This window comes from Cavia porcellus, unplaced genomic scaffold (assembly GCF_034190915.1).
Source record: "Cavia porcellus strain 051 isolate PalLab524CR breed Dunkin Hartley unplaced genomic scaffold, mCavPor4.1 scaffold_5, whole genome shotgun sequence".
NCBI classification, from domain to species: Eukaryota; Metazoa; Chordata; class Mammalia; order Rodentia; family Caviidae; genus Cavia; species Cavia porcellus.
The window spans coordinates 92,942,551-92,957,027 of NW_026947488.1; the positions used below are offsets into that span (position 1 = coordinate 92,942,551).

The 14,477-nt window shown below is 36.4% G+C and overlaps 1 protein-coding gene and 1 non-coding gene across 2 annotated transcripts in view; one reads left to right on the top strand and one right to left on the bottom strand.

Moving 5' to 3' along the window:
- The window catches only part of Itfg1 (integrin alpha FG-GAP repeat containing 1), a 225,653-nt gene that overhangs the window by 98,044 nt on the left and 113,132 nt on the right, over nucleotides 1-14,477 (bottom strand). The window lies entirely within an intron of this gene.
- On the top strand, nucleotides 10,371-10,509 carry LOC111756715 (U4 spliceosomal RNA). Its single transcript, XR_002791129.1, has one exon. It is a non-coding gene; the product is annotated as a U4 spliceosomal RNA (small nuclear RNA).

The window sequence follows — 14,477 nt, forward strand, 5'->3', positions numbered from 1 at the left end:
GAATTTCATATTGTGTATCAATTTTTGGTTATTTTAAGTTTCCTCTGCTTGCATTCATGTTCATAAATCTTCCACTAGCTTACCGTATATTCCTGAGCATGTATGAATCTGTTACTTTAATCTGTTTAGTTGATACTGATTGTCAACTTCTGGATCACACTTCTAATAAGTATTTTCTCAGAATTTGAGAATCTCTGTTCTCTCTCTAGCTATTACATTTCTACAACTGCTGTCTTTGTATTATAAATGGTACTGCTTTTAAAATGCCGATTATGGGTTTATACAAAAATTGTAGCAAATAAATATAAAGTAATTGGTATTTATAAAATTTAATAAAATAAGTACATTTTAATTAATAAAGGAGTTATATCTTATAGAAACTTAGGTTTTAAACTTGTACAGTGGAAATCATATACATATTGCAGTTAATCCACATACATTTACCATCTTGAGCCCAACCAATACGTAATGCCTGGCACACTGTACTTTTGTTCATTGTAAAATAGCAATACATAGTCTATTGTTATTAACTGCAGGAGTAAAAAGGCCAGAAAACTGTACTTTCATATGCAGTCTTCTCTATTCCATCTAACAACGGAGGGAAGATCACACAAATGCACATATTAACTTGTGAATGATTGACTGGGTTGTATGAGAAATTCTGCTACTTTTAGGATAATTTTTAAACCTAATTTGTAATTGTTTCATATAGCAAAAAAGCAGTGATTATCTTTAGGAGATGTGATTAATGGTGATTTAAATTTACATTTTATGGGACTCGGAATTTAGCTCGGTAGCATAAGCACCTGCCTTGCAAGCAGGCGGTCGTGAGTTCGATCCCTGGTACCAAAAAAAAAAAAAAAAAAAAGTTAAAAAAAATTTACATTTTATTTGTGCTTTGTAAATTTCTTTAGTTTCAGTTATAAAAATACATAAAGTAAAAACACTGTAGTGGTGCAGTTCAGTGATAGAATGCATACTTATTATGCACGACTCTGTGTGTTCAATCCCAGCACCAATCAAAAAGAAACAAATTACCTATAAAAACCCAAACCAAAACAATAGAATTATATTTGCATTCTGACAGTAGACTTCTTACCTTTCAATAATAATCACTGGAAAATTAATAGAAGAACTCTCATTTACAGCAATATTTCTATTTAAAGTTAATATCCAGGTTACTAAAAAGAATACAACCAGATCTGTGTAGGGGTTTTATAAAGATATGACTAAACATGACTAAAGGATAACTAAAAACAGTGTAAATAAACCTTATAGACTAAAAAATTCAATGAAGACATGCTGGTTTCTCATAGATTAAAACCAATGGTCCAAGTGTTTCTTTGTAAAATAAAAAAAAAAAAACTCTAAATATATATAGATGATCAAGGGAACAAGAACAGACAACGCCAAAGAAAAACTACCTGAGAAGATTTTACAATAATTAACACGATGTGCAGTCAGTGCAGACTGCTGTGTGAGGTAAGAGAAGGCACAGAACAACCACACCTGAAGAGAACCTGCTGCACGCAGAGGCGGCATCACATACAGTGAAGGAGGAACAGTCTCCCCAAACACAGGCAAACTGGTTGACCACGCGAACAAGGATAAAGTCAGACTCCTTTAATGCATTGCACACAAAAGATTTTAGGTGGACTGAAAAGCACATTTCTAAATTAATTATAATAAAGAAGAAAAGTAGCTTTATGATCACAGGAGATATCATTATTACCTCAATAAGAGCAAGAATGTTTAGGCTGCATACAAAACTATCTGTATGTACTCTGTGCACATTTCTAATATTAAACTAGACACAATCATCCCTATTTTCTGCCACATTTTGTCACTTCCTGCTACTTCCAGTATTTAGGACCCTTCTGGACCTGTCCTACTGTACCCTGTCGTCTGGTCCCAAGTTCATTAGTATCTTTTAAGCACATTAGTGTGAGCAGCATTCTCTGGAGTTCTAGGAGTTCTTCTGGCGAGAGGCTGTGGGTGCCTTTGGAGGGTGTGCACGGTCCCCAACCTCTGCCTCTCTGGCTCTGTCTGCTCCACTGCGGTCATGAGGAGAGCACCTTTCTCCCTCCCCACCTCCCATGCTGTTTTGTCTCACTTCTGGCAGAGAAACAGTAAGCCCCAGCTAACCACAGACAGAAACCTCTAACACCACAAGACAAAATAAATCTTCCCTGCTTTAAATTGTCTTTCTTTGGTATTTTCCCAGTGATGGAAAGCTGACAAACACAACAGTAACAGCTTCTTGGGATAATGTGTGGATTAAATGAAATACCATGCAAAGCTCTTAGCAAAGTACCAGGTCACTCCATTAGTGCTGGGCAAATATCAGCAATTATCCTCAGAAAATTGTAGCAATACATAAATGCAGTAATAGTCACTCAAAGGTGCTATAAGATGAATATAAAAAAATCTGACCTGCCAACATTATAATGGAATAAATGTGTGCTGTTTTACAAACACTTAGCTTCCATGATAATGTGATGCAACGTCTCAAAATAAATTTATTTCCTTATCCTTCCTACTCTGTTTTGCTGAAAAATCCTGACTAAACAAGGTGATTATACAGTTGGCTTTGAAGACAGAGGAAGGGACCTCAGGGCCTGAGGAAGGAATGCTGGCAGCCTTTAAGAGCTTGCCAAAACAAGGGCATGCATTTTCTCTTCTAGCTTTCAGAAAATCAGAAGTGCTAACATCTTTAGCCCAATAAAACTGAGTTCAGATTCCTGATTTTCAGAATTGTAACACAATAAATTTGCCTTTTAAAAGAGACACTATCTTTTTGCCAATTTGTTACTGTGGCATTATAAAAGAAATACATAATCCAATGTCATTCTTAGTAACTTTCTACTGTATTTTGCCAGTCACCATTTATAAAGTTCATGAATTGATAAATGAAATGTGACATTTCTATATTATGGAAGATTACTTGGCAATAAAATGAAAGTACTGCTATTTCTACTGTATATAAGATTATATAAAAATATATATTTAAATATACAGAGATAAAAAATTGATTAGTGATGGCCTATGGCTTGAGGAAGTGAAGGGTTTAGAGGTACAGGGTTTTCTTTTGGGGGTTGTATTGAAAAAAATTTCTAAAATTGAAAGTGGTGACAGATTAAAAAAAAAACTGTGGATATACCAAAAGCCATTTAAAAAACCACTTTCAATGTGTAATTTTACAACATAATATTTGATCTCAGTAAAGGTAATAAATAATTATGTTTATAAATATCTTAATACAGAACAAAAATAGCAAAGAGAGCATTAATAAGATACCATTTTTCTTCAGTCATGAATATAAGTGGATAGTGTGTGCATTGCAAAGTAGTCTTTGAAAATGTTTTTCTCACGCTCACCGGTTTTAATGCTGACAGAGAAAACTTTCTGATACTGGTTTTTTGATGTGTTCAGCAAGTGTAATAGACAGCAATTGTGATGTTTAGATGATGGCCATCATCTAAACAGATAAGGATAAACACTTTCCTAATATTTTTTCAACCAATTAAAATAGTTTAATAAATCATTCAAGTATCAGGCAAATTAATTCATAAAGAGCAAGTCAGCTATTTTTACCTTCCCCAGAGCCACCCTCAAGGGAATGAGTATGCTATTTCTGATACACACTTTTAACAAAATTCTTGTGCTTTATATAATCCATGTAATGATGCTTTTGTTTCTGAATCTACACAGCTATTTCACCTTCTCATCAGTACACAATATACTAATGCATAAATGAACACCCAAGAATTGTAAGTTTTTTCAATCATGTATACATTTCATTAAAATTGTAATAATATGAAGGGATAAATGTTAATAATTGTTGAAATCATTTGTGACAGAGACTTACTTAGAACAGAAGTTAAAAATGATCTAAAATGTCAATTTATGATAATTACATTAAAAGAGTCACAGAACACAATGGTAGCCAATTCACAGAATTTCAGACCTGTTAGTAATATTTCTTACAATTTTCTTTCATGTATCCTCTGTCTCAGATATCTATGCCTTAGCAAATGCGCTCTCCCTGCAATCTTATTGCCTCACCTTACTCAGTGGTAAGTTATTTTTGTAATATAAATTATATTTCAGTTTAAATATAAGCTGCTGTCAAAAGCATTTCTTGATATGCAATCCTGTACTGTAGACTACATAGGAAAGAAGTCATGTTGTTTCACATGTACATCTCAATCCTCTGCCCTGTGTAGCAAGGGATGGTACCAATATTGTCTGTTGCCAACTGGGCTCCCTCAGGAGAGTGGAGATGGAAATTAGGGAGACATGAAATTTATGATCTCAGCATCACCATATGTAAGGGAGGACAGGAAGCATTCTGACTATAATGCACTTTTCATAGACTGCAATATACCCCATAGGCTGTTGTGAAGTTGGGGTGAATCTTCTGAGTAGAGGTTAGCCTTTACGGACCAATCATTGGATGCAAAGAGGCATATAAGGAGATGAGGCAGCTTTCTTTGGCTAAAGACAGTTTCCAGATGATGACATTCTCAGAGATGCTGTAGTCCTGCATTGACAATACATCATCAGACACTATACCTCACACATACCACATGCAGGTGCAGCATTTTGACACAGTGTTCAGTTTAATTCCTACAATCTTATGAGTTATGAATTACCATTCCTACTGTGCTAATGTGACAACAATGGCTGAAAAGGTTAAAAAAATCTGAGATCTAATAATGTAGTACTTTCTAAAATCTGTATTCTTCCTGCGATTTTATATTGTCATTTCATATAGTTTATGTTCAATGAATGTCTGTCAAATGAGTATGTCCAAAGGTCTGGCCTTTGGAGGCCAGCAAATCTTTCATCAGTGACAAGGCCCGTATTGCAGAGGAAGGTAGTTTAGATGTAATAGTGCAGGGTACTTGTGAAGAAGTGAGCTGGGGGTAGAGATGTAGCTTAGGGGTACTGCACTTGCCTGGCATAATGCAAGGTCCTGCTTCAATTTCCAGCAGGGGGGTGGGAGGCGTAGGGGTGGGAGATAAGAAGAGAGAGAAAACTGATGCTTTTGTTAGACCAGAAATTCCACTGACTCTATAAATAAACACTGCTTTCCAATCTAACTTTCAGGGTTGGCACAGTGCTCTATATTTTTCATGTGGTGTCTCAGAATTTAGAAACATGGCTACTGCAATAAGGAATTGCATTTAAAAATTTTGTTAAATTTTAATAAATAACCACAGATGATTAATGATTACTATATAGCTTGCTATGGTTTACTAACTTTGCTTTAAATGTACAATCTAGTGGTTGCTATATATTCACTGTGCTGTGTAGACATCACCACACTAATTCCTAACATTTCTATCATCATGAAGTTACCAATCAGTCCCCAATTGTTTCCTGCCCCATCTCCTGTTAAACACTAATTGACTACCTGCTTCACAGATGTGCTTATCCCTTGTTTCTGGCTTCACTGAGTTAACAGGTTGTTAAGTTTTAGCAGTGAGGTAGAATGTATCCGGATTTCATTCTTTTTTGGGTTGAATAATACTCCATTTGTTTTCGTGTGAATACATGGTTTCAATTTTTTCAAGTATACATCTAGGAATGGCATTGCTGGGTCAGATCACCACTGCATTTCCCTTTTTTTGAGAAATTGCCAAAGAGTTTTCCAAAGTGGCTGCAAGACTTTACATTTCTATCAGCAATGTGTGAAGTGTCCAGTCTCTGCATTTCCTGTTCTCACTTGTTACTATTTAAGTTTTTGATTTTAGCTATTCTAGTGGATAGCTAGAATATGTTACGACTTTTACATGCATTTTGTTATTGAAATATAAGGTTATCCAACATCTTTTTGTGTGCTTTTTGTATATCTTGGAAAAATGTCTATTCAGTTTGTTCTTAAGATTAAAAGTGAGCATTAACTTGTTCTATCAGAATGTACGGCTAATGTTAGTATTTCCATGTACTCATTTATCTTCTGTTTTATACAGTGTCACACATATGTAAGAACTTCATGTCTTCAAGGAAAATTTCTTATTTGGATCTCACTAGACTAGGAGAAGCAGTCCTGATGTGCATTTTCTTTGTATCCCGCACTATTCCCTAGTAGCAAGTAACCCAACTTTACCAAAGAATTGTCCGCTGAGACAGAAGCCCAACGAGAAATGCAGTGTCTTGCTTGCTTTTGTATCATCAGAGTAGAAGAGTTCTTGACTGCATAAATAAAAAATGAAGTATAAATTGCAAAGAGCTGCGGCCACTGACTGAGTGGTGCACTGAGTTCTAATACTGAGCAGTCTTAGAGTCGTTTAACTGCTAAGCCCTAAGTAATTCAAAAGCCAGAGAAGGAGAGTATGTGATTTAAAATTTTCTTAAAAACCTCAGTCCAGACTTAAAAAAGAAGTATTTGAACACAGTACCTAATATGCTTTATAGATAGTAAATATAAAAACACAGCTAGAGATTTACTAAAAGACAAACAAGAACAAAATATATAGGCAAGTACAAAGCAAAATCATGGGCGACTGGCAACCCATCTCCCCATATCAACAGAGTTTAAGGTGATTTTGTGTGCAGATAATGGAATAAAAAATAGAGATTAACATTATTATAATATAGGAAAGCCAAATCTGTAAATGCCTACTATGTCCATCTAATTTAGAATAAAAAGAATTAAGATATGTTATGCATATGTACAAAATCCCAACTATGAATGTAATCATTATGGACTGCAAACAAGTACTAATACAAATAAATTTTAAAAAGAATCAAAATAATTCTGTTTTGGGCTAGTACTATCTCCACTTTTTCTAGCTAAATATTTCATATGGGTCACATGAAAAATGACAATATAAAGACTGACTGATTTGACAGAGCACTAGTGTGAAAGAAGTATCATCTTTATCTGGCAAACACTTCTGTTTCAATACTCGAGTTAAAATTTTAAGAGGTCTCATTTTACTGTGTGATCAAACTCAAGCAAGATTTTATATTATTGGATTGTAACACTTGCTACACTACGAAGTGCCCTCTAACTCACCTCATGAGGTGAATGCACATGGAAGCCAGGCACTGTAAAGAAAGCCATGCATGGATGAGACCTTGTCTAGTTCTCCCAAATGATTCTTTAAAAGAAAAAACCAAAACATTTTGAGTCACAAAAGTAATGCGGTGTACTGTCCTGGCTGTGAGTCTAGAAAGGGATCCCACCCTCTCCCATGTGGACCACAAGAAAAACAAAAATCCAATAAAATTAAACAAATCTATCTCAAGTGACAGGATTTGATTTTTAGGGTTGTTCAAATTTTGGGTCTCATCTGTTGAACATTGGTTTTGTAAGCAGGCTAGAGTCATGATACAGAAGTGCATTCTCGTTATTGGGATGTACCTCTTTCTAGCATGTTGCAGTTTTATTTTTAACAAATTGATATACGACGTGAATATAAAGGTAATTGTGTTGTCTTAAAATTGTCAATGAAACTTTAAAATGTATCTTTCATACTTGTGCATATTTAAATATTTAATTAAAATAATTAATTAAAATATTTTTATCCATGTTAAACAGCTTTTTGTACAGGCTTCAACCTATTTTTCTGAAATGTGCTGTTTTTCAATGAAATAATTATAATCTTTTCACATCTTATGAAACTGCTGTCCACATTGCAACTTTTAAAATTTAATCATATTTTTCAAAATTAACTTTTTTGGAGGAAGAAATTCCCCACTTGTTAAATGATACTAAACTGTTGTTTGGGCTCTTATAACTAGGTCCTCAGATTTCATAAAAATATAGTCTGAAGCCTTCTAGGTTCTTCACTAAAGTTGGTTATACATAAAGAATATAAAATGACACCCAAATTCTTTTAAAGGTCCAGGTATTCCCACTACCAACGTGTGGGGAGCATTTTGTTCATGCATATAGTCACCATTAAATTGGACAACTTTTGAGCTTCTCATAGATAATGGAAACCATTTTTTTTTTTACTATGCTTGGGAAGAAGATATTTTAATATAATTTTTCCTAAATCAAACAGCCTAAAGATGGAGGAGCAGTAAGCAGCAGAGAAAACAGTCTCTCTGTGAGACGTTGGAATATAGAATCATGAAGATGACAAGAAGGAAGGAAGTGGCTCCCCTGGACCCAGAGAGAATCTAAAATGTGAACTGAAGCCCAGAGAATGAAAAGAAAAAATTCAAGGAAGAAGAAGGCAATGACCAACAAAGCCTTGCCCTGCGATGGGACTCACTGTGAGAGGAGCTATTTGAACCTGGGGATGTGTAGTCATGGTGATGGTGTCAGCTGGTGACCTGGGAAGCTTCTGCAGAGGGCTGCGGCAGTGGAGGGGAACAGCAGACCTGGCGGACTGCACTAGCTGGTGGTGAGTGCAGAGGACTCAGTCCTCCCACAGGGAGACAGCATTTGGCTGGAAGCCATTTTGGAGATGAGTCAGGTGAGCTTGGAACCTAGATCGGCTGTGTCTAGCAGCACCCAGCTGCCGCACACCAGTGGAAACTGTTTGGACTGTGGCAAGCTCCATGAGCCTGGTCCCAGGGTGGGCCTGCAGAGACTATCTACTACAATACCAAAAGGCAACTGCTGACTTGCTGGGATAGCTCAGACTTGGGACTCTGTCTCCATAGGTTGTCTATTAGTGAAACCAAAGTGATTGCTGGAAGTGGACTGTTTTCCTATTTTTTTCTCTCTCTCTCTCTCTTTCTCTTTCATTGTTCTTGTATGAATGTGAAAGTGGTTCCTAACCTCTTCAGGGATATGGTTCTATTCTGTTCTTCCTTTGAACTCTTCTGTCCCTTTTCTTCCGTTTTTTTGTACCAGTTTCCAAAGTTAGTATGATCCTCCTTTGTCCTCTAACTTTACTTCTAATGTCTTTTTCTTCTTCCACTTCTCTATTTTCTCCTTCATCCATTTTAAATTTTAATTCTCAAGGGCAAAACTGACACATTACAGACTTATATACTGCATATAATTACTTAGTTTGTTTTACATAATCACAAATACAGTTTTTATGGTTAACAGTTACAAAAAAGGGTTTAGCTCAGTTTTCTGTTTTCTAGGCTGTTTGATGCTACTGGTACCACTGTAGCCAAAATTGACATAAATTGTTCTAAACAGTTGTTGGTTCTGGAATACCATGACTGAGATTAACTAAAGGTTACAGGAAATATGGTGGCACAGTGCCAACGAACCAGGGACTAGCCAGGCATGATGGCATATATGTATAATCCTAGCACTCAGGAGGCTGAGGCAGGAGGGTCACGGAGTTAGAGACTAGTCTGAGCTACAAAGTGAGCTCAAGGGCAGTCTGAACCGCATAGTGAGACCCTCTGTTAAAAAGTCAACAAGTAAACAAATAAAAAAACCAAAACAAACAAAAACCAGGAACTAGGCCAAACAAGCAACAACTCACCTGCAACAAACTGAAGAGAGATAAGCTCTTCCAACAGACTCAAAACCTAAAACCCAGCTACACCTAGAAGATACCTCAAAGAAGTAATCATTACCTAAGGGTCTGAAATACTACCAATAAAGCATCCCCCCATAGGTAACATACAACCATCACCCCAGGAATTAAACTAAAAAAAAAAAAAGAAAAAAAATGAGAAGACACTTAAACGAGATGCAACTTCAGACATGGAGTTCACCAAAGGCAAACCCAGGAGGTGGGAACAATCTGAAAGACCCCACCAGATCTCTCTGAAGTTGAAACAACAAAGCAATTGAATGAAGCTCTGGAAAAAATGAAATCAGAAATAAAATCTCTCAAATAACTATACAGATTACCAAAATACATACCATGCTTAGCAATGTTAGAGTAGACACAGACCAAAAAATAGATGAGCTTAAACAAATTATGGATATGCAACATAGGCAACAAATGGAATCCATAAAGCAGATTCAAGAAGACATTGAGGAGAATAATCTCCATTGAAAGCATTCGAAGCAGATTAGGCCAATGTGAGGATAAGATCTCAGACCTGAAGATAGACTTGCAGTTAGCAACCAGGAAAAAAAAAGATTCCTAAAAAATACCAAGTGACCATGAGAAATCAATCCAATAGCTGTTACATGAGACAAAGAAGAATAACTTAGGATTCACTGGAGCTAATGAACAAATCGGGGACACTACAAATGACATTAAAAAATCTTCAGAGACACCATTACAGAAAACTTTCCTAGTAGAGAAAAAGAATTTGACATTCAGATATAGGAGGCATATAGGACTCCAAATAGCAATGACCAACAAAAATCTACATCCAGGCATATTATAGTCAAGTTTCCAGAAATTCAATACAAGAATAGAATACTAAAAGCTGTTAGAGAAAAGAAACAAATCATCTATAGAGGAAAGCCAGAATCACAGCTGAGCTTTGCATAGTGGCATATCATAGCCAATGAGGTTTATCTGAGGCATTATTATTGCTAACAGAATTACAGCTGACTTCTCAGCACAAACTCTCAAGTCAAGAAGAGCTTGGAGCGAAGTATTTCAAGTTCTAAAGGAAAACAACTTTCAACCCAGATTGATGTAGCCTGCAAAAGTATTTCCAAAACTGATGGAAGAAATAAGATACTGCCATGACAAAGAACATCTAAGGAAATTTATGATCACCTGACAATCCCAGGGAAAGGGAAATCACAGCCCAAAGACAAATTCCGGGTTCCTAAGGGATCATTCCCTTGGTGTTAAGGAACCTGTTGTATAAAATGATACTATTCCACTGCATGTGGTCTGTCTCCCTTTTCTCTCACATATGTGAACACTGAGGCTCTGTGAGGGACAAGGTTTGCTGCACAGGCTGCAAGGAGCACAGCCAGTGAGCACTCAATCCTGGGTACGGATGCCAGCTTCATGGTTGCTCTGCTATCCTGTGATCCAAAGCAGCTGCTCTGTCTCCAACCATTGCATCTGTATTCCAGCCAGAGGGAAGAAGGAAGCATTACCTTTCCTTTTAAAAGCAGTTTAAAGTTACCCTCCAAAATGTTCTGAAGGGCATTCTAGAAAGAGATAATAAGGACTACAGCTTCATGAACCCCAACCTAAGGAATCTATCAGAGAAGGCAAACAACTGGAGGGGAAAAAAAAGGTGGAGAGCCAACAAGAACATTACATGACAAGGAAAAGTCAAAAGATTTCTGTTATAACCAACAATGATAATGGTCTTAATTCATCAATCAAAAGACAAAGACTCGCACAATGGATCAAGAAGCAAGATCCAACAATATGCTGCATAAAAGAAATATATTTAATTCAAAAAGAAATTAGTTGAAAGTCAAAGGATGGAAAACAATACTCCATGCAATAGGAAGCCAGAAAAAAAGCAGGAGTAGCTATTCTATTTGCAGACAAAGTGAATTTCAAGCCAAGACTGATTAAAAGAGGTAAACAAGGTCACTACATCCTCATAAAGGGAAGAATCCAAGAGGAAGAGTTAAGAACCATAAATACATATGCAACAAATATTAGTGCACCCAACTATGTAGATGTAGTGGTTGATTGATTGTGTCAACTGGAGACATTTAGAAGCTTCACTAAATGGGTTTAGCAACTCTACACCCAAGGGTGCAGAAGAAAACCTCCCCTAGGATGGCTCATCACCTGGAGGTATAATAGGGAAGGAGGAAGGACAAGAGCATTCCATTCTTGGGAGAAGCTCCAGTCTTCAATTTTGGTTTGGACCTCATCTCCTGGCTTCCAGTGTAGACTCTTTAGCTTTCTGGCATAGACTCTTTAGCCTTTTGTCATAGAGCCTTCAGCTTTCTGTCACCATCAGCCTGCTGGTGTGGACTTGCACAAGACACAAGTTCACAAGGGTGAACTCCAGACCTCGGATTGAATCCCTTCTCCTCCAATGCGTAGACACCCTCTGCACGCTTCCTCATCTGACTCTGTGGCTGACCATCGTAAACCAATCTTGTTTCTTTTACATCTGTGTATCTTGTGTTATATCTGTTCTCTCTAGTAAAACCTTGACTAATACAGCAGAACAATTACTAATAGACATGAAAAATCAAATGAGCCCTAATTCAATCATATTAGAAGAGTTCAATCATCCACTGTCACAAAAAGACAGATCAACTGCACAAAAAAACAATAATGAAATATTAGAACTAAATAAAAATTCGGAACAAATGGACTAGCAGAGGTTGATAGTGGTCTACCCCACTACATCAGAACACGCATTCTTCTCAGCAGCACATGACACATTCTCCAAAATAAACCATATACGGGCTCATAGAACACGCCTAAGTAAATGCAAAGGAACTGAAATTCTCCCATACATACTATCAGATCACAGTGCACTGAAACTGGAAATCCATGACAAAGGCAACCACAAGAACTTCATAAACACATGGAAATTAAATAGAACCCTACTGAACAACCAATGGGTCACAGATGAAATTAAAGAAGAAATTAGGGACTGAAGATTTAGCTCACCAGTATAAGTGCCTGCCTGACAAGTACAAGATTGTGAGAGCAATCCCTGGTTTAAAAAAAAAAAAAAAATCAGGCAGTTTTTACAGTTGAATGATAATGACAATATGATATACCAGACCAGGGGCTGGAGGTTTAGCTCAGCGGCATAAGCGCCTGCCTTGCAAGCAGGCAGTCATGAGTTCGATCCCTGGTACCGATAAAAAGGAAAAAGACCGAAAAAAGAAAAAAAAAAAATGATATCCCAGACCTTGTGTAACACAATGAAAGCAGTTTTTAGAGTTAAATTTATAGCAGTAAATGCCCATATCAGGAAAATAGAGCAAGAAGAACAGGCTAAGCCAAAAGCTTGTACGAGGGAGGAAATTATAAAGAGTAGAGCAGATTAACACACTGGAGGCAAAAAACAATACAAAGAATCAATGAAGCGAAAAGTTGGTTCTTTGAAAGATTACATAAAATTGACAACCGTTTAGCCAACATTATCAAAAAAAAAAAAAAGGAAAAAAAAAGACTCAAATCCATGCAATTAGGAATGAAAAAGGTAAAATCACAACAGACCCTGCAGAAATCCAGAAAATCATCTATACCTACTTTGAAAACTTGCATTCTAATAGAATGGAAAATACAGAAGAAATGGACAGATTTCTAGACACCTATGAATTATCAAAGCTGAATCACGAAGATACAAAAATCCTAAATAACCCAAATATCAATAAATGAAATCAAAGATGCAGTTAATGACCTATCAACAAAGAAAAGTTCAGGTCTTAACGGATTCACTGCTCAATTCTACAAGGAATTTAGAGAAGACATAATTCAACTACTTAAATTCATCCCTGAAAACAAGCATATCTTGATACCAAAGCCACAGAAGGACACAACTAAGAAAGAGAATTACTGAGCAATTTCCCTAGTGAACATTAATACAAAAATCCTCAATAAGATACTGGCAAACATGGGGCTGGGGGATTTAGCTCAGCGGCATAAATGCCTGCCTTGCAAGTAGGCAGTCATGAGTTCGATTCCCGGTACCGATAAAAAGGAAAAAGACAAAAAAAAAAAAAAAAAAAAGATACTGGCAAACAGAATGCAGCAAATTGTCAAGACTGTGCACCATGATCAACTGGGAGTCACCCCAGAGAGGCAGGGATGGTTCAGCACACATAAATCTGTAAATGTAATGCATCATATTAACAGAGCCAAGGACAAAAATCAGTTTATCTCAATAGATGAAGGAAAAGCTTTTGACCCATTCATGATAAAAACTCTACAGCAAATTGGAACAGATGGTCTTTATCTCAATCTGATAATGGCCATCAATGACAAACCAATAGCTAAGATCATATTAAATGACAAGAACTAAAATCTTTCTCTTTAAAATCAGAAGCAAGACAAAGATGTTCACTGTCTCACTCTTATTCAATACAGTCCTGGAAACTTTATCTAGAACAATTAGATAAGAGAAAGAAATAAAAGGAATAAAGATAGGAAAGGAAGAAGTTAAACTCGTAAGAAGTATACATCTTTACTTTTGCTTATAAAAAAGAAAAAATTATATGCCTATGTAAAACAATAAATTTTGCTAACACAGACCTGTTATTTTTAAATTTCATGGGTAGGATACTGAAAAGTTTGCTACTGTTGTTGTACGGAGAACAGCAACTTCATTTCAAAATGAAGATGTGGAAAATTGTGGAAATGTTAATTTTTGCTACTATGTTTACTTTCTTCCTTTGACATTTACTGATAGTCCTTTGTAAGGAGTCCACAGGTCCCACCCTTATCTAAAATATGCTCATCTGCCTAAACAATTTAGGTTTGAAGAAAATGTTTGTCTTCTAAGCTTAGATTTACATGTTTTAAATTTTCTAACACATAGGCAGGCATGGAGGCACACATCTCATCTGTAATTCCAGCACTTGGGAGGCTGAGGTAGGAGGATCACTGTGAGTTCAGTTAGCCTGTGCTACACAGTGAGTTCAAGGTGAGCCTGGACAAGATATTGAGAACCTGTCTCAAAAATAACATTTCGGG